Source organism: Anopheles stephensi, chromosome 2 (assembly GCF_013141755.1).
Source record: "Anopheles stephensi strain Indian chromosome 2, UCI_ANSTEP_V1.0, whole genome shotgun sequence".
Classification (NCBI taxonomy): Eukaryota; Metazoa; Arthropoda; class Insecta; order Diptera; family Culicidae; genus Anopheles; species Anopheles stephensi.
The window spans coordinates 10,165,808-10,188,181 of record NC_050202.1 but is presented as its reverse complement, the minus strand read 5'-3'; the positions used below and the strand labels follow the sequence as shown (position 1 = coordinate 10,188,181).

General features: G+C 41.8%; 1 protein-coding gene across 7 annotated transcripts in view; it reads right to left on the bottom strand.

Annotated features, from left to right (window-relative positions):
- The window catches only part of LOC118503876 (protein phosphatase 1 regulatory subunit 12B-like), an 84,567-nt gene that overhangs the window by 53,042 nt on the left and 9,151 nt on the right, over positions 1-22,374 (bottom strand). The window contains exon 1 of one of the 7 annotated variants that reach the window (XM_036037623.1): positions 19,631-19,969. The exons of the other annotated variants lie outside the window; for them this stretch is intronic. The gene's annotated coding sequence lies outside the window, so the exon portion shown is untranslated. Of the gene's footprint in view, positions 1-19,630; positions 19,970-22,374 lie in introns of those variants that run through there. 7 annotated transcript variants of the gene reach the window in all.

Sequence of the window (22,374 nt, the reverse complement as noted above, 5' to 3'; positions counted from 1 at the left end):
TGATGAGGATTTATTCCACACTGCAGATATTTATGAGGTTTCGCCTTCGTCGACGAGAAAAGGCGCTCGCTTTGTTATGGATCGTATGCTGACTCTTTTTTGTTTTGGTGGGCTTTCTCTCTTGGCGTATTTTCTTACAGTAGTCTCCGACAAATTGACTATTGCGAAGCACTTTTTTTCGGTTTTGTTCGCAGCAGGTTTTTACGTAGACAAATCACGCGACGACTAGAAGAAGACCCAAGAGAGAGTGCACACGCAAAAAAAAAAGCATACACCCTTCCATATGATGCTCACACGTGTATGAGAGCTCGGGAAACTTGGGTGAGATTTGCCTGGAGATTGATGTTTATCATTGAAGTTTGTGCGCTGACAGGCTTGACAAATAGGATATGGCTTAAATCGACGGCGGAAAAGCATACAGGACAGAATTTATTATTTATTTAGACATAATTTTACACATCCCATGATTTACGGTTTCAGATACAAAAACCCCCAAAAGATTACAACATTCGACATTACTCCATCCACAATCTACGTGGACATCGTTTTCTCGAAGAGCTTGATGTTTATCGTGATTGCATAAGCCTTTTGTAGTGCCAACAAATTAAACAGAAAACAATACACAATTTACAGTTCATAATGTGAATACAAAACTTTTCTTCGAACACAGCGTGGGAGCAAGGCAAGTATTCTTTCTTTGTAAGGAGCAGCCAGTTGATGATTTCATCTAATTGTAAATGTTTCTATTGAGTGAAACATAACGATGGAAGTGGCGTTATTAGAAAAAGGTAACACCAACATAACGCACATTGCACTTGACGTAACGTGAAATGATGACTTTTCTTCTCCTTTCTATTGTCCGAGACTGTTCGGTCTCTCTGTTTACTAGTTATTAGCATCAGGCGCGGTCCGGTGGCCGAGGCGACAGCGGCGCCGGTCTTCACACGGCAGGGCCGGGGTTCAAATCTCATCCAGACCGCCTCCCCGTACATAAGGCTGACTACTTTTCTACGGGTAAAATTAAGTCACAGAAAGCCAGAAATGGCAGGCCGAGACCTCTCGAGGTTGTAGTGCCAAAGAAGAAGAAGAAGAAGCATCAGGCGAAGTCTACCTATTCTCCCAGCTTTATTAAGCACAAGGTCATCGTTATTATGTACCTACTTTGTAGGCCGAAATGAACATAGTAGAAAGTGGTAAATGTCAAACAAGAAACTAACACAGAACAGCAATATAAAACATATAAAAAAGGAACTGTTGGCAAAGAAATGAGAAAAAAATTCAAATAATAGAAGGCTAAGTTTTGCTTTGATAATAAAGAAACAATCATACCAAAATAATATAATAATGAATTGGAAATGGAAAACATGAAGATGAATGGGATGCCATAAAACCCCTTCTTGTTATTCGTTAATTGTAACAAAAAAAGCTGACAATTAAAATATAAAAAAAATCATTTAAGTGTAAAAACCATAGAACATAGAACATCATAGAAAAACATGTTCGAAATAAGAATAACTCCAGATCATATTTTCCGTAAGAATAACTTGAATAGCAAATAAAGCAATAACAGTTTCGTATTAAGGATAAATTATCAACCACTTACAAATAAGAAGAAAAATAGTTAAACAAAAGAAGAAAACGACAAATTTGAACGAAGCAAATACAAATAAGAAATTGTTTTTTTTATTATTTAAAAATAGAAAAACAAAAGAAGAAACGACAAATTTTAATGACAAAAATAGAAATAAGAAGAAAATAATAAGAAAAAATATAAAAAACAAAAGAAGAAACATCAAATAAGAATTTGGAAAGACTCTCCCTAAACCATAGAATAGTGAAGCTTGTACAATATTTAGAAAATAATCTTTAAATTTAACCAAAAATTTAAATATGTTTTCATATATCAAGATCCTTAGTTAAATTATTTTTTAAAAATATTTAACTAAACACAGTTGCGGTGGTGACAATACGGCATCGGACCGTAATACTCAATAAATAAATAAATAAAACACAGTTTATAAAATAAATAAAAATGTGTAAAATTTCTCGCCAAAAAACGATCAATCAAACAGCATGAAAATCTCGGCATACCCAGACAGCGCCCGTACTCGGTTTCACTCAACTCCACCCCACGTGCAATAATAATCGTTACGATCAATTATTGGAAAATAGTATGCCAAACGAGCTTTGCCTTTATGCTGCGCGCGTAAACTTACTTCAAGATGCAGTGCGTTGCATTTCACCCAACACGATCGCAACGCCAATCGCGCACCGTTTGCAGAGACGTTTGGTGTTCATTAATTAAACGAATCGAACGAATTAAACGGCAAATGAGCTTGTTGTATGGATGCATCGTACGCCGCACAGCACACCGACGATTGTGCGTTCCGCGCCATGGCTACACAACGCTCGATATGCACCGATTGCTCGGGTGCGATATAAATTTCGATCGGTCGAAATCGAAAACGTGAGCCCACCCGAAACGCTCATTGCATTTATGCGCTCAGTTATGCGATTGATGCGATTAACGGTCCACAAACACACACACACGCCTTCACCCTCGTCTCAAATGCTGCAATTTTCCTTTCGAGCGAGCGAACGAGCGAAAAAAGGATCGGGAAAATTCGTACCGTAGAAGCTCGGTTGCTCAATTGATTGGCAATTTTCAATTCTATAAATGTGTACATCGCTACCGACTGTCGGGGACACCCTCCCCCCTACGTAAAACCCACCCACCCACCGAGTCTTAACAATATTTGGACGGCCCATTTCTCGCACAAATGATATCGCGCGACGCGCCACGGTAAGCAACATGGTGGAAATGGTTGGAAAATTATTCCGAGCGGTAGCCGCACGTGCATGGCACCGGCAAGTGAGAAAATGGTTTATCGGAACGCATTTTCGCATTTCGCATTGGTGATGATGATGCCGGTGGTTTTTGGTTTCCATTTCCTTTTTTTCTCTGCATCGCACAGGTGTGCGGGGGGGGGGGGGGGGGGGGGGGGGTAATGGACAGAATTTATGGAAGCATTTTATGATCATTTATTTTGCGGTATTGTGGTAAGTTATGCATACAGGCACGAAGGCACCGGATTAAAACTATTGCAGCAATTTAAATCACCTCACAGAAGGTGAAATTTGATTCGCTTGCACATTTTTTTATTGAACTCTTTTTTAATTATTTACCTCACACTAATAAATCTTTCAGGCAGAGTCAATTTTATTTAAGTTTCATCGATTTTATCAAGATTAAAATAAACATTCACTACCTACAGCTGCATTATGCTTACTTTAACTCCTGTTATCCTCCAAGAAAGTTTGTGTAACATAAAAATTAATTCCCGATTGACCCTCCTGCTCGCATTAAATAATGTACTTCGCTTATACCCAAATGCTAAATGGTTCAATTTTACACTATCACAGTCCGAAAATAGGATTTCCAACACATTCCTCTCCCATGCTCCCGGTGGAAACTTATTTCCATTTTTTGTTGTTTTTTTTCTGGCCAAACGTTACAAACAGTGAAGCTGTAACAACGAATGGAAGCTTCAAGGGACCATAAATGAAACTTACGACACCAAATTTACTTCGGTCCCGTTCAGGCTTGAGCCAAGCCAAGGATGGTTTTTGTACATTAGATTTATCGGCCAAACTTTGGAGCGAGATAAAGTTCGTGGCGGCTGTGAAACTGAGAGTGTGGTAAAGTTTTTCAGCGCAACACATGGCAATATTTTACTGTCACTATTGTGGAAACGACCCATAATATGAGTCCGGCAGGCATTGAAGTAAATAATATCGATCTTGTAAGGAGCGGCCTCTTTGCAAACCTTTTGCAATGGTGTACATTTATGGTGTAAAAACCTCGATTGTAACAAATACGTCAAAGATCAAATAGATATTCTATAAATTTCTTTGCTGATAGCATCAAAATATTCGATGGTAAGTGTATCTATATCCGAAAAGACATCATACATTTCTTTTCCATAAACCCTTGGGTATCTGATTTCGTATTCAAAATCATACAAATCAGCGATAATGTGTGGTGCTTAACATTCAATCAATCATCCACAGAAGAATCCCATCCCATCGATCGTTAGCTTTCAACTCCCGTTTATGTGGAAAGGATTTTCGAATATCTATCATTACAACAAGACACGTATGTTAGACGTACAGTTAGATACATATAACTAGCAGAGACTATAGATTTAATAAACAAACAAAAATATGATAATTTGACATCTACTGACCATTTTTTCTGATTAATTCTTCTGTCAATCTGCAGCCGTAATCTACTCTTAATTTGATAAAAAAAAACTAATAAAGAAATCGATTTATTTTATTTAATTTATCCTATTTCAATAATCATACAGGCGTAATTTTTTAAGAGGAAATTAACTCATTTTGATGTGAGCGTCGAATTGAATTTCGCCGAACGAAATCCGTGCCGAGGGCGATTCTCTGTAACAAAGCCTTTAATCGTCAAAGTGCAACCTAAAAACTGGATTAAGCTATTATAGACCCCTACACAACAGTTTGATGTCCAAACATGTAACTGTTATAACTTCGAACACAACTGTATCTCTTCACATGCTTGCCCTTTATAGGAAGAAATCACTGCTAAAAAAATTCCCCCTTGCAAGCTTTATCTAACGATCTACAAATGATGTCCATCGGGGGCCAAATTTGAAAGATGATGCCCTCTCGTGCATCAAACCACAGGCCGAAGGTCTCATTCCAGCAGTCAGTTAATTCTTCTCCAGACACAGCTAATAACTTCCATGCGAGACCTGCCTGCCAGGTTAGTAGTGGATTGAGTCATATTAATTTGAAACTGTGGCATTAGCTAGGTCTAGTTGTTGCTTCAACCATCTATTTAATCATCCAACCAGAACCGAACCAAACACTTGCACACAAACACACACACAGTGGGCTTGGAATGGAAAATGTCAGCTTCCATTCAGCCGCCACCAGAATCGTACGGCTGAATGCACTTTCGATTACATTCGAACGGCAGACCCTGGTGATGGTGGTGGCGAGAAATAGAAGCCGGCGACGAGTCTTACTCGCTCCACCTAATTCCCACTGGTGGTGGTACTGGTGGCACCGTAGATCATATGGTGGTGGAAGGTTTTACACTCAACTTCACTTTCCGCATAGCTAATCCCCATTTGCTGGGCAGCTGCCACGCTGCCACGATATGTATGTGTGTGCCTGGCCTGCCTGCTTGCGGTAACCGTACGGGTGTATACGCTCATTTACATTCCAATCAAGCGAGGACTCCGCTACGAGTGAAAAGCTGAAACCGCAAGATGGATTGAGGGATGAAGATGATGAAAGGATAGAGGAACCAAAAAAAAATAGAGTAAGCCCCGTGAGGTGCCGTATAACAAATATGCAAAAAACCAGCTTCTTCTTCACTAGCTAGTTGCACGCACTAGAAACCTAGATATTCGCTTGAGCAGATCAAAACCAGCTGACGTGAGTGAGCAGCGTACAGAGAATGAGTACCCTTCTCTGGTGGGTACTGTCGGAAGGCAGATGGATACTTTTAATTTTGTATTCACACAAAATCCAACCCGTTGCTGGAGGGTAAAACCGGTAACTTCCTATTGCCGCTCATGCGGTCGGCGGTCTTTATCGCTAACGGTCTGCGGACTCCTCCAGCAAGTATCTCCGCTTGCTACACCGCATCCAACACCAGCCAAGAACAACAAGATGTTCCAGTCTGTAGGTGCCGTTGCTTCCGCTCCGGGACACCTTCCATCTAGCATATAACCCTGTTTTTGCACTTCAGGCACATCGGCGATAACAACATGCTGATAAAAATGTTACACCATAGAGCGATTGATACACCCTCTCACACGCGCTAGCATTCTTCTGCTAGACTGTAGCCCGCCGTACCGTTGCCTGTGCCGGGTCGACGGTGCTTTACCGGTGGTGTCGACCACACATATGCTTCTACACTTTTACCGTTGCAGAATCTTCCATCTACCACTAATAACCCTACGGATGGGTGTGGAAAAGAAGTGGCAAAAAGTACCCCGTCGGAACAAGATAGGAACCAGACCGGTGGTTCCGCTAGTCTTTGCAAACATAGTGGAGGAGAGAGTTTCTCCCAGACCCACACCATGATGAAGCGGGTTTTTTTGCGCATTGTGGTCACATTCCACCATTAGTTGGATATGGAGGCAGAATTCTGAACTGCAGCGAAATTAAGTCCATTTTAATTATCCACCAATGCGTATCGGACCTTTCACCTGCTGGAACGAGAGAGAGAGAGAGTGGTCAGGACCAAAATAGCTAGGTAACGAAGTTTACAAACTAAAAATCTTGTTCCGCTCTCAACGCACAAGGACAAATCACTCGACTAATCAAAATTCTGATCGCACAATCGAATGAGATTGAGTCCCAATTCAAGTGCCCTTTTACCAGGGAGATCTCGCAAGGGATCAACATAATACTACCGAAACCTGGAAGGGTTTTGTCGGCAGCAAGAAAGCAAACAGATGGTTTAATCTACCGTGCAACGGAACAACAACACACGGTACTGAAATGAGCTGAAAGTCTAATGGGGTATTGGTATGAGAAGTTCTTTTGCCACCAGCACTCAACGCCCATATTACATGCGCAATAACGCGCAGCCCGAGGTGCCGATAAGACTTATTACACCCCTGTTGTTTCTGGTGTTTGTGTTTTATATGGCACCCCAACCACACGCGGGTGCTGATAAATGGCAAATGCTCAAACACCAACTGGTGCCCCTTGAAGGGGCACAACAACTCCGGAGCCATTTATTTTCGGGTTAGATCAATCGAACGCTCTACCCGCACCAAGCATGCTCTGATGAAAAACTCTTTTCAGATTAATCCGGCACAGGTGATGCCGGGTGAAACCTTATTTCGCGGCCCAATTTGTACTGCTAAGTCGGTGCTCCAACAAAAGTCCCGCACCAAGTGGCGAAGCAAAAGGCAACCAACCATGTCAATGACTTCTGGTATCATGTATCAGCAGCAGTAGCACCAGCAGCAGCCGCCGCAAGGTAGAGGCGAAAACTTAGAAACGTCATCTACCGAAACCACCTGCGGGCCCAGACCAAAGTCGAATCGAAATCCAGTTCCACCATGCAGACAGGCAGCTGCGGACTGGTGGCTGCAACCAATTTCCAGGGAGCCCTCCAACAAACTCCGTGCATACACTGGTGCAGGCTCCTTATCGCTACGGTTGGAATGTTGTATCATGTTGCTACTACGGTTACTTCTATTATCCAGACCTCGACCCAGACGGCTAGCGGCGGTGCGAATAGCCTTCGCACGCAAAAACCGGACGTTTCCGTTTTGCGATGAATCAGTGAGGACAGGGGAGAAAAGGGGTATCGGCGATGATAAGATAACATTCAATATGTCCCACAGTGAGAAGAAGGCCGAGAGTTCAAAGCGTTCGTAAGGTACGCCCAGCCAAAGGCAAGATTCAATTCATTAATGAATGAATAGAAATCAACGCACAGCCAGACGCACAGGAGTAGACATCATCGTATCGTAAATAGAAATTGATTTTACAAAACTGTGTCATTAAAGAGTTGTCTGAGCGTCAAATAGACCTCCCTCAAAGGGACTTCAATTGGCATGATATTTAAGAGACATCTCATCTGATCTATATTAATAAAATGGGAATTATGTGTATGTTTTCCGTCTCGAATTTTTGCCATGGCCACATCATCCGATCAATGACAGTAAACATTTTCCAACTGAGCTTGAATCAGATCCGTGCCTGGATTGTTTATCGTGAAGCTACCCTCGGAATGATATTTCTCATTCGGGTGCACAAACAATCGATTTAATTGGCTTTTCGAACGATCTCTATATAACGCCTCTAAGTCCCAGACAACAACTACTACCACCGTTCCAAGGACTGCCTACTGTAGCAAGGGCAAGCCATACACCACACATCGGCACGTCAATATGGTGGGACTCAACGAATGAATGATAATAAATAACTCCAGAACCGAACCCGGCCCAGCACAGTATCAGATGGCAGCATCACCCGACGATAAGGGGGACACTTCAAAGCTTCTACCCCGAGCCGTACGACGCAAGTAGCAGAAGGTTTCCTCACAAGATTGAGTACGATTCATTGAAATGTGACACCGTGAAATCACTTGACCGCAGCGTGGGCATATGGGCCCACAAGAAGACGGGTGTAATAAATTGGTCAAATTGTTTTTCGACCGACTACAAATGAGATCAATTGTGCTAATAATGAATATTGATGCTTTACTTGTTGTGTGTCGAACTGAAGTTCCCGAAACGTGGGTAATCCCTTTTAAATCAAAAGTAATTTTAATGCCTAATATGGCGTTAAATGTTCCATTTTGTCACTTTTCACAAAACGACAAAACGTAGACTCATCCCGCAAATCAATACTTCTTCGTGACGAAGCAGTTAAAAGAAAAGACAACCCGCTGAACGAGCACTAAATTTTGGAAACAAGCAGAAAGAATTTACGCATTACCATATCGCTTCCTGTTTGTAACTGTTTTCTTTCTCATCTCACTAACATATTGCCTGACACAGGCATTCATCTTTCACCGCCTTTACATCATGATGGAAAACGTACGCGTATGGCTTTATCTGGCCTAAGGCTTGAGCGAGATTAGCATTTGTAGATCAGGCGTTTGGCACGAGAGCTTTCGGTCTTTATCGTCTTTCAGCATACCTGGAAAGGAAAGCAAGAAAACAGAAGAACACGTGTTAGCTTTGCATGCTCCGCTCGCTAAGTCTATTTTAAAATATTCATTTAATTTAACCGAGGACGGCCTGCTGGTATAGATTAGAAAAATTTGTGGAATTTTCAATAGTTTTTTACATTTATAAATATTTTTAACTCATTCTTTGGGTCTCCTTTAATCTGCAGTACAATTTAGTTAAAAGCCCTTTTCCTACTCTAATAAAATTCTCTTTTGTTTCTTTAATTAGGGTTTTGTCATGTTTTATTATATTCTTTTATCTGTTATGATACATAAAATTATCTTTTATCCTATGTTATGTTACCTTTCAAGTTAATTTATCAAACTTTTTCATATATTTTTCAAATTTTTTTTGTTATACTTCGATGTATGTTTGTTGTACTTTTTATGTTGTTTTGTGGTGTTTTTTTTTAAATTTTGTTTTATTTTTTGGTTTGTAGAGTTCCGTACCTTGTCACACTTTTTTCCTTTTGCTTACTTAATTACTTACGAAATTTCTAAATTTTATGACCTTATAATATCTAAGCTAATAATTTTAGTGAAACTTTCACATATTTTTTTTCTCTGCTCACACCGCAACTTCAGCTCAGCCAAGATTATGCCACGGGCAAGGTGGGATGTAGTACTTAACATTTCAGGTGTTGAAAACACCTCTAACACGATCAAAAACATGACTTTTTTACATAACGCACTAAGAAGAAGCATTGCCACAACGCACGCAATTATGAGACAAACCGCGCAGACAAGGCGATGAGAAAGAGTGTGCGCTGCGAACGAAAAATAAAGCTTCACCACCACCACCATTCATTGCACCAGGAAATGCTTAAATCGGATCAACCCCAACTCCACCCCGAATGTCAATGCATTCGAGGGCTCGCGCGCACACACGCAAGAACCTGGTGCAGAAGGTGCAAAACATACCCGGAAAAAATGGAAAGCGACATAAAAAGGCCGGTGGCAGCATCGAAAAAAAAACAAGGCACTCTCCGGTACCGGATCCGCGTCAGTCGGATTAAGATCAAACAGCGGGCGCCACGCAAAAAGCCTTTTCTCCCACGCGATGTTTGCTCCAAATCGGCGGCGGAAGAGCTTAACGTCAAACTAAATAACGAAAATAGTCGAAAAAGAACAACTGGAATCCAGGAAAACAAACAAAGTGAAAAACCTGTACTCGTAAAAAAAATGCCGTCGAAATGGCCGACAAACGCCGGCGTCATAACGAACCATTACGGTAAGGGTGAACTTCCAAATGTAACAAGCACCGACCGAGTGCAATTACACACACACAGAGAGAGAAACATACGCAACTACCTCTACTACTGCTGCAAAACAGCAACCCAGCCCAAGCTGCACTTACGCAACATAGAAACCTTAAATTCCGGTTTTTGCTGCCAACTCCGACCCAACCGTCAATGAATCATTGAACTCGCCTTCGTTTTGCTTTCGCACTACTCCTAGATCTCGCGCACGAACGGCATCCACAAAATGGGAACCGAACAAGGGAATGTGGGAGAGACTTGCACACGCACATACACACGGTTTGTACCGTTTCCGTTTCACTTTCGCTTTTCGGTGTGGCATGCAACGGGGGTGACAGTACGAGTACGAAAGTACGCAAAAACGGATCGCAAAAACCTAACGTGTTATAATTTCGCAGCTCACCGACCGAACTTGGGCGCCGGCGTTGTCAGGGTTTTCGCCCGGTTGCAGTAGGTTCAGGGAATTGACCTCCCACACACGCACCCATACACAATACCCCACACCGAGAGGTGTCAGAGACTGGAGTGGGAGGACCATGTTCTGGGGGGTCATGGCACATGTCACCCCCCATTGCGAACCAAAATCGGCGAAAACGGCTAACTCCGGGAAGCCATACCGAAGGACAAATTTGCACCCTCCTGAACACGCTTTAATCCCACACACACACACACACACACATAGGATAATAGCCACGTACAGACAGCAGAAGCGAAACAAAAAATATGTCCAACCCTTCTTACGTAATTCATACCACACACATGTGGCCGGAAATGGGACTAATTCTACCGACGAGTCGAAAGGAATTAACCACCGTCAGGTAAGGTGCCTCCGACAACGTGCACACGCTGATGAGCGCTACGTAACTAGCTCGAGTATCGAATGCAAAGTGTATCAGGTCACTCCGCAAGTTGCAGATCAACGGTTTTGCCCCAATGTCGATTGGGAACGAGCATCGTGCAGGGAGCAAACATGAAAACAAGCAAACCGAAACTACGAAACTGCTCGGTCAAATGGAAAAGGCCAACGCACGCAGTCTTGCGTAGGATGAAGAACGTACCGGAGCAGGCAAAAAAACACACGCGTCAAACTAGGCACAAAACGGAAATGCGATTGCAACACACCGTGTTCGGAGAGGGTTTCTTTTTGCCTCCTCCAACGGACACGCTGCTGCGTTGCTCTTGTTTCGGTATCTTCTTTTTTTACCGGCATGATGGTGTCATGGTCAGGTTTAAAGCTGCTGCTGCTGCTACTACTAGCGTCTAATCTTCATTAATAACTAAATCGTTTACCACCCCTGTCGTCGACCGAGTTGACCTTCTCATCGTCGCGAGGTGATTTTTTTCACACAAGCAAACCATTTTGATGGTACAATATGGTAAGGAATGTCGTGTTTGATTTTGTAGCTTTTTTCTTATAAGTGCTAGGAAGCAAACATATGTATGCGAGATTGCGGATCGTGTGAGTGACAAGAGATTTGTCATCGGATGTCCTAAACTGTCCATCGCCACCTGTCGACCAAAGGGTGGTACTGTGCGAGAAGAACGCAGATCTATGGTGTTGACATGGCATCAGCAAGAGGTTATGATATTTGACCTGAAATGTTCAACTGGTTTCGTGGTTTTAAAATACGGCTTAAATCCACCAAAAGTATTGCAATACGGCCGGGTAAACCCAAACAAATATAAAAGACTAATAAATGACATTAAAATAAGGAAACCGAAAACCGAAACATATAGAACTAAGTTCCAATACTAAATTACATTTCAATACACAATAAATAAAACAAATTAAAGCAAAATAATTAAAAACAGTTAAAAACGCATGTAGGATAAACAAAACTATGAAAGTTGTAATAAGAGTAGTTAAGGATATACCTTAAAACAGAATAAAATAAATTGAAGTAAGAATAAAAATTTTAAAAAAAAACATAAAGGAAGGTAAGTAAACTGCTGAATGAAAGAAAAAAGGCAAAAATAAAACAATAAATATACACGTTAAAAAAGGGCTTAAAAAATATAAAAAAATGGAACAAAATACACACACATTTTGAACTCATTAAAATATTAGCAGGAATACAAAAATAATAAAACAAAACAAGAAACATTAAAAAAGTTACATAAAAATATAAGAAACGCTAAACAAACAGGAAAATTACAACAATCGCTTCAACAAAAGAAGAAATAAAAAAATATCGAAATGAATTAAACATAAAAATAAAAGAATTGAAAAAATCATGCAAAACTGCTAAAAATGAAACTTGAGTAAACCTCTCAACTGCCCGTAAAAAAAGAGTAAAACGCAGGAAAAATACATCGATACGTTCGATAATGAACCGACCATTAAACAACCGACAAAATTGCACTCCAAGCACATGGGAGATAAGCAACAACAACAAAAAACAGTAAACAGTAAACCATCAACAAATTTCGAACCAAGGTCAAGGCCACAAACACAAACACACACGAAACCGCTTATAAATAAACAACCCGATACCACCGTTTACCACCGAGAAGATAGATAAAACTTGCCGGACCGAAGCGTACTCGGCCCGGTGAGCGAGATGAGCATGCTGCTGACCGACTAAACCTGACACTCGGTGTGCTTTTGGCGAAAGTGACCAATAGCCGTGAGAGTACACACTTACAGCACACGTGCATAAACATGAACATTGGTAGGGAAAACAAATCATTCGGGTTTCAGTTTTCAGCACCGTAGTCGAGTAGTGGACAGTGTTGTGCGAAGATAACAATGGCGGAAAAACATTCTCTTTGGACATGGTCAGTGTCGTAGAATTTGGTTGAAATCTTTAAAAAAATAAAAACTGCGTTCGGTTTTGCCAACCGTCTTTCGACACCTCTGATGTAAACAGTTCGCTAAAAATGCTCTTTAAGACCGACAGGGAACGCTTCAATGAGATGTAAAGATGGATACTCCCCCCCCCCCCCCTGGTCATCCTGGTCAGCAGTAACGGTTGGTCGTTTGGAGGAAGATATGATTTATCTCTCCTTTAGCCGAGAACGAGCAAGGCACGCGTACGTTTGCGGATCGTTTGATTTCCATTCCGCCTCAAATCGACCGACTAACCTCAATATGGACGCACTCCTCCTACGGATCCCGAATCGACCAACCCACATCCCCCCGTTCACGACGCTCTGCAAAAAACGGTCGAAAGGAAATCTTTTTATAAACCTAACAACGGTACGAGATGCTCTACTACCGTGTGACAAAACCGAGACGCAAGGGTACTACGGCGGTTGAGGTTATTTTTGTTGAGGAATTTTTCATCTCGGCAAGAAGGAAAAGGAGACGCTCAAGGGTTTGTTTCAACACTTGACAATCAATCTGCAGCCACTTGACAGCTGCCGTTCTGCGTGTACTGGAAGGATAGTGATGTTGGCGAACTGTCAGCGATGAGAGAGAAACTTCAGATATTAATTCTTCATAAATTCAGCAATATCCTCAGGATCAGCAATTCTTTTTTATACGATAGTTTAATTACACAACAAGCTAATTTTCACGTTCACCTAAGTACAAACACCCAAAAGCACTCACAAAAGAAGAGGTAATTTGTGTACATAACAAGACTTTCACAAATAAACAAGTTATGTCAAAAGCCAACAACTCTCGATAAGCGATAATAATTATTGAACATCGAGTTTGTACCGCTGGTAGCAGATTGATTCATTGCACTGAACCTTTATATTATCACTTTACCGTGTCACAATTCGCAAAGTCTCGGGGCAGTGTCTGGTACTACCATGCATGCCAGCAGCTAATTTTTACATTCCGCTAATGAGGTTATGTAAACAAACCAGAGCTATTTAGCACATCTGCTTTATACACTAAGCGATGATTGGATGGTTTTGTGAGCAAGCGTATCGAGTACTATACACTGGCAAGTGTAACACGCTCAGGTAGGGACAAGGGTTTTACAGACAAAGGTTTTTGTTGGGTTCAATGGGTATTGATACCTGAAAGAATCGATTACATTGCCAATTTAGTAGATCTTCCTTTTAACACATACCCTTTATCAATCCGGCGTTGGCAGTTTGAAATCCTCAATAAAAATCCAGCCTACCGAATGGGCTTCAAACAACCCTCTCCTCAACCCGTTCATCTACCCCCGTCGTTTCGATTTAATCCAATTGATTCAACAAATAAACTCAAATTGACTATCGCAAATCAGTCATCCAATTTTGCTCTTCCTAATCATTCGCCGATGTCAGACTGTATGACTGTGTCTAAAAACTCCCGTTTTTCCGATCTGCGAATCGAAAGTGAAACATTTTTTGGACGTGTTCAAATTTAAACGCCCTATAGGTTTTATGTTAGCGTGCAGTAAATCTGTCACCGGCCAATTAATGCCAATCCACCGGCTGTTTTGGCACTGATTTGTGCGCAATATAAATGAGCTGATTGATTCTGACATCGTCGACACAGTGAACCGCGTTCGGCCGCTACTTCAGTACCTTCTTAACAAGTGTCGTTCTTTTTTTTTGTTGGGTGGGTAAAATCGTGCTAAAGCAAAATTAAAACAAACTATTCCAAATATGCCGAACATAAGGTTTGCTGGGGCGTGCTTTTGGCACGGTTCGGCACACGAAAGACAAGGGCAATTTGTTACGTCCGTTCTGGCAGTCGCTGGTATACACACAACAAAACATGAAAATACGAACAGAGGTCAAATTTAATTGGAGCGAGACTGCGATTTAGTCATCCAACCACCACCAACCGGCAGAGAATCGGAAATCGATGACAGGAGATGGAGGCTTGTGAACTTGGTGAGGTGGTTGAATATTTAGCGAATGTTTGAACGTTGCGAAGGGCACCAAAGATCAGACATGTGGACGCATTTGGTTAAGACACTTCAGGACGGAGTGACTTGTGGACATTGCCAAAATAGTGGATCTCGGATGTTGGAGATCTTGGAGATCTTTTTAGCAAGGAAAACAACCTCCTCCCATATAGACAGCAAAGTGCAAATAGTTGTACTAAGGAATGTCGGAACAGATATTCAACATTCATCAGAGTCCTTCAACTTCAAGATCCTGTACTTGGGGATAGATTAAGCATTTAAATACTTAAGCCCGTTGGCGACATCTGTCGGAAATCTCTCCAATTAAGATCTCTATTTCGTAGCAAATTTTTCATCAGATTTTTTTAACCCCCAAAGTAATCTGATCACGACAGAACCGGGGTTCAAATCCCATCGAGACCGCCTCCTCGTACGTAGGGCTGACTGCTTTACTACGGGTAAACATAAGTCACAAAAAGCCAGAAATGGCAGGCCGAGACCTCTCGAGGTTGTAGTGCCAAGGAAGAAAATAATCTGGTATCACCCAACTGGAGATGAGGCAATGGTAACGGAATTTATCAAGCATCCTTTCACCATAAACGTTACGCGGTGAGCGTTAAAATCAATCATGCCACTTCTCATACGTCCAATTCGATACCGATACACTAAGTAAGCTGTCATTGCTACTGATGAGCCGCGACGATAATGTTTGGTGAGTGAAAGACGTTCGATGAAATTCTCCGAACTGAACTATACTATTGAATTGGCAGATTCATCCGCTCATCAAGTGCCACCGTGTACGTGTCATCTTGAAGCAAATTGTGGCAATGATCTTGTAGCAGCAGATACCGCACACACTACGTGCTAATGCATGAGACGCTCCATGGGAGTGCTTTTTCCGGGAATGTACCTCACAGTGCCATTGGTGCTTACAGGAAAATATATATATAGATATATCTAGCCCGGGCCTGACATGACATGGTGTAGGTACGGAAACACATTCATTCGATGCGATGATCTATGCAGGGAGCAAAACCGAGCAACCTTCCGAGAAAGTATCATAGGTTTTGAAAGAAAACAATTCAAGGGATTTATTTTTAACACCCTGGTTAGAGTCTTTATTAAATAATAAAATCTATTGAAGGATGCAACTTGAGTAGGTGAATTTGTCCTTCGAACGCTTAAATAATAAACGAACGCCATTAATAAAGCACTGAGATTTTCAATCGACAAGGGAACCATTTTACACCTGAACACATCCGTAACATCGATTCGCTCTAGCGTTTTGAATAATTAAACAGAGCGCGTTCAATCGATTCGCTACGATAAACTCAACCGACCAGGTTGTATAATTAGGATTATGGAGCATTTCTAACTGGCCGCCTTCTTGAGTGGACACAGAATAAATAAAGGCTTTGCGTATGCACACTGAACCATTTACGGTTGAGCTTTTTCTGTTCGTAGTCTCTTCCCCGGTCCACCTTAAATACACCCGAAATCGATTATTTTCCCTGAACCCTGAACGATTGAACTTTAAAACCATAGACTTCGATGAGCCGATCGGAGCCATTTGTTGCGCTTACGAACGCAACACACTGGGAAATTACTAATTTCATGATTCCACTAGCACACACACGCACAGATGATGACTCTCGTACCCGATACTAATACTACGTACGAACATGTGCACCATTTTCCCACGATGTCTTCTTCATCAAAGCTCAGAAAGAAGCGCAACGGTCGGTAGCGTGTTCGCTGCAATCCGACAATTTTCTCCATGGGAGGTACAAATCTCGCACGGTCCAGGGCCAACATTACTTCTACTACTCATCGGCCAACACGGCCACCGCGCGACTGCCATGTCCGATCTGAACTTCTGAAGACCATACGGCGCTGGACCGAAGGGAGTAAGGTTTACATGCTGAAATATGTAATACCATCACCTACCCGTCACTCCCGGGGGTGGTACGAACCACGTGCGTTGCAAAATGGAAAAGGCTTGTCGTTTTTTGCTTTTCAAAGGGATGAAAAATTACACACACACACATGAGAGCGCGTGGGTAGGGCAGTGAACTGGAGGAGAAGAGACGTATTGCGCGGGATAGGGAATTGCGGTGTGTGTGTGTGTTGTACTTCTTTTATTATTACTGAGGCTACTACCAGCACCGGCAGTCGACGAGAAAGGGAAAGTTTCCATAATGTTACGTCGTACGACACACCGACCGAGGGAAAAACAAAACGAATCGCGCGGAAAAATGAGTGAAATGGAGCGTAAAAGCTTTCGATTTGCTAGGAATTTTGCTTTTTTTTTCTTGTGTGCGGTTGGTATTTGTCAATTTTGACGCTGGACGGCATATTTTGTAAAAAACTTGGTGTTTTTTTTTTGCATAACTTTATACATGCATAAACCCATTTTTATAAAGCAAAAGAATATTAAAAAATGGAAAATATGAAACATTGTAGGATAGATTGAATTCAGAGTTAAAATTGGCTTTTACCATCTACAGCTCCGTATCTACACGGCAGATTTACCTTTGGGAGGAACTTTTGGGGCAAACAATTGGGAGGAATTAAAGAGCCACAGAATTACCAGGGTTGAAATCTAAAGTTCACCTTATCTTAAAAGATGAAAAAACTCCCATATTCCCAATGTCCCATACCCAAAACGTACTCGAGGTGCTATTACTTGGGATTTATATTCTCAGCACACAAATACGCTCCTGATACATAGAGCCTGAGGCTGATACGTGAATCCCAGTTGACAAAAATCGCTAAGAAAGTCAAGTTTGTGCGGAAGATACTCAAGTCCTGAACGTTTGGTAGCACTTTGCGGGAATCTATGACCTGTAGTAATCTATGAGTCTTAGCTGATGAGCTCATCATGTCAGGAGAATGATACCAGACCCTTTAAAAATACTCTCGTTAAGGGCTAAAGGGAGTCCTAGGTTGAAAAATACTTTTTATCTGCGCACCAGAGTAAGCTGCGGTTCGGTGACCGAGACGATAACAGCGCCGATCTTCACTCACTCGGTCACACCACTTCACTCGATTATCAAGACCGCCTCCCCGTACGCAGGACCGACTACCTTGCTACGGGTAAAATTGAGTCACCGAAGAGTCAGAAATGGTAGGCCGAGACCTCTCGAGGTTGTTTGTATTGCCAAGGATATAAAAAATAAAATAATAAGAGTAAGCTGCTCAGAAGGCTTTCTGGTCCAAAATGTGGAGAAGATCAATTGGGAATTCGCTCTATAAGTTATGCAATTCAATATAATCAATATAATATAACAAATAAGAATCTTGAGGCTCCGATGATCAAGTCATGAAGATGGCACCGGACAGGACCCAGAGCTCATTAGCCCCAGTTAGGCCGTTCCCACATGGAAAAATCGAGCAGGACTAACAACGTAGATACTGCTGTTAAAAAAGTAGCGAACAAATCGTGACAGATGACGACATGATACCGAGAGTGGTTAAAGGACTGCTGTGGCTAGTGGTCAATGGTTTTACCAATTTTGGAACTGAATTTTATAACTGACGCTTCATTATACCCGTAGGCAGTCTAGCGTATGGAGAGAAGGTCCAGCTGAGATTCGAATCCTGATTCACCGGTATAAAGACGCCTTTATCGCCTCGTCCAATGGGCAATCCCAGTAATTTGGTTTAACATGGGATTAAACAAAAGTCTTCATAATAAGAGACATCCAAATACTGTTGCCGAAACGCAAGAATTATCATAAACCAGCTGATGGAACGCCCAAAGCATCAATTAATGTCCAAAAATCTATACCAACAAAGCACTATTTGACATTCCGACACATCCGTTTTGTTGTCACATATCGTGTCCGAGTCCACCAACAAACAAAAAGCTCGTTTTAATTCCGATTAACCCCGTACAACACACGTGTGTCACAACGTCCGAAAATTAATTTGTACCACTCACCTTTTGTCAGTGCTTCCAAATGACATACACGCGAAACGTTTGTGAATTGTTTGGATGGCACAAAAACCAAACCGTTGCACCGTTGAACAAAACCTGCTGTGGTCCATCAACATCATTGCTCTGCCACCGATTCCGACGTCCGGTGTCCAATTTTTGCTCACCATGACGCTTCTTCCGTCGCTGTTGCAACACCATCAAGGTCAAGCGTGTGCTCACGATCGGCAAAATCGAGTCAGCTTGATGGGGCGGCGGCGGCCTGGTGTTTATGCGCTTCCGATGCCAACAGCAGACAAATCCCATAAAACCCACCAAACCACCACTACACAAAGCGATAGAAGCACATATTTAAACGAGGGATGATCATCACCATCCCCACAACACACACACACACGCTGGTCCATAGAGTCGCAGCAAATTCATTAAGCCAAACGGGGAGGGTAAAGGATGACAGACACACAGACTGCGATGTCACCGATTTAGAATCACTGTGGAGTGCAGCACAACAAAGCTACAACCCCGACACACTCACACACTCGTAGAACCAAAGGGTGGTTTTTGGGGGGTGTGCAATCGCTGCCGATTTTGCGGATCGGTGTGTAGATGTCACGATGTCACGAATGATCACAGAGCGCGCGCAAAAAAAGCACAATCTTAACTGACAGCCTTGACTTGAATTTGGAGGGAAAATTTATTTGTTCGCGTGCAAATAAATATCCACCAAATGTGGTTTGAAGTTGGCATGTAAATTTTAAGCTTCAATTTACATTTAAACTACCGTCTTCTATAAACAACTTTAGTTTGTTTAAGAGAAAACTAGATTTTTCACAGTTGCTGCCACCATAACAAACTTTACTTATTAACGATTTATTTAAATAATTAAACACTTTACCCCTTTCGGTCGTAAAAATCACGCTCTATCACCTCACTAACAGAGGAAATTGCTCTTTTCAAACTCGCACACAATTTGCCCTCGAATAATTGCAACACGTTAACTGTATGCGTAACACTCTGACCGAGAGACACACCGGAGACGCGAGTGCAAAAAAAAACAGCACACACTAAAATAAACAAAACGCGAGAACGATCTCGCTGGTTACAAAAACCGCGCGCACGTCGAACCACTTGCGCGAACACACCACCACCGATGCGATGTCGACGGTTGGCTCCCTAATGGACCTCTTTGCCAGCCTACACGTGCATGCGAACGCACTGAATTCTCATTCACAACTAAAAACACTCCCCGGTACTAAACAACATCGAACATCGGGCCACATCGGTCTGTTGATGGGTGCGTGGGGTGGTGAGAAGAGAAGTTGGACGGTGGGTGGGAAATGGGGAGAGCTGGTGCAATGATACCGACCCCCTCGATCGCTCTCTCTGTCTCTCTGCAAAACATTGCTGCCACAATTGCTTTTCTCATGCCAGAAAACCACCGAAACGCAGCATGCCGGTGGTGAAGAAAAACTGGCAAAGAAAGCATAAAAACACTGGCAGCATAGATTGAGAGAACGAGCGAACGAGCGCTTGAGGTGAAGCGGAGAGCAATGATGCGATGTTTTTCGATGTTTTTCCCCCCCATTATACTACGCTCCCGGTTCTTTTGGCACTCTTGTGCACCCGTCAAAAAAGAGATATTTTGATATAATTTCTCTCTGCGATTCTGAGCATTTTCCCCCCAAATCTTCTCTACTGGAAAGCTCGCAGCACATAAAGCGTGTGAAATATTCGTTGCCACTTGAAATGCTTTTACAATTTCATCAGCTCTCTTAGTTATGCTGTAATGGGTACACTTGTTCTGAAATGGTCTCTCTCTCTCTCTCTCTCAGAGCATGGAGCATAATGAGGGTTTGTTTTGTATATTTTTTCCTCGCTTTTTCTCCTTAAAGCCGACAACATCAAAACAAAATCCAACACCCACCATATATCACACACAGCTGTTCCGAATTTTGTTTCCCTCTTTATTCTTGAGGAAAAGTCTACTTTCTACCCCGAACGACACTCGTGCTCTTTTTCGCCCCTTACTATATACCACAAACACACACACAAGAGCCGCCAATGTGCGTGCAAGGCAACACTACACACCGCGACACCGACCGACTTCATCAATGAATTCAAATACGCCGGCTTTCAGCGCTAAGACTAAGGCAGATGATGATGGTGGTGGTGGTGGTGGTGGTGGAAGATGCTTTAAGAAAGCCGGCTATGCAGCAGTCTGCAGCAGACACACGCGGGCGACATTCCGATGTGCCAGTGGTGGTGTTGTTTGTGATGTACGCACGCATTTTTCTTTCTTTTTCACGCGACGTGACGGCGGCGGCAGGCCAAAGAAAGGACCGACTTTCTTTTCGTCGGCGGCGTCGACGCTACTTGTCGGGCTACGCATTCTTTGCCGATGTAGCGATGTGTGCGCCCTCGACCTCGGCTACAGCGTTTAGTTAGATGCCACACGCGATACGCATTAATCGGAGGTGGGTTCATAATTACAAAAATCGTGACAGCAAACAGCTGATATGGTATGGTTCACACGAAGGGAATGCAAGTGGAAGGTATTAATGAGACGATTAATATACAGATGATACCGAAGCTTTGCTGGTAGAATACGAAATTTAAAAAGGGGGAAAATAATAAAAACATAATCGCAACTTTCATGAAAAAAATATGCAGAAAGGGCTAGATTGTGAATAAGTAGATATAAAGGAGAAGGTATAAAACAATATATATTGTAATTTAATGAAAAGAATAATCGAAAATGACGAAAGGAGGAAAAATCTTTTTTTTAAATAAAATTGTAAGCTTGCAACAATCTGAAACTTTCTTCTACAGTGCTTGCCATTATAACAAGAACGCATTTCAGTACTTTTTTTTCAAAATAACTTTTTCCACTGAGCGGAATCGGACGTTTTAAGCATATTCGAGAGCTAAAATTTAATTATGTGTAAAAATATCAAATAAAATATTTTTTTCTGGTCATAAAAAATGCACAACTATGCACAGATAGTCTCTGAATCTAATGTGAACAGAAAAACACTGTTGCTGGGTAGAATCTTCTTTATTAGTGTATTATCTTTGATTTACTACTTATGTCTTTAACTTCACCGCCTTGAGCCTTTAACAATTTTAAACTAAAACTGAAGGTTTTAAATTTGTTTACATTACGTGGATAGAGCATAACATTTTTAAAAGCTGTTAAGATTATATTTTCCATAAGAGCAAGCAAAAAGATAGATCAAAAAGCTTAAACCCCAGCTACAGTTGAAATCATACTAAGACAACCCTGAAAGATACTCTACAGACAGATCAATAGATTTTTTCATAATAATTTTACAATTTAAAAGTTGTAAATTTTTGTTTCCATTTCTTGTATAAAAATTAAGTACGAAATAGATGTTTAAGTACGATAAATACAAAATAGATAATTTATGCGGCTATTTTTAAAACAAGATGCAATATGAAATGACTTATTATAATTCGTAGCAGCGTGTGTTTTCAAGTGGCCTCAACACGTCAATAATTGAATCTTCTTCTTCTTCCTTGGCACTACAATCTCGAGAGGTATCGGCCAGCTATTTCTGGCTTTCTGTGACTTGGTTTTACCCGTCGCAAAGTAGTCTGCCTGGATGGGATGATTTGAAC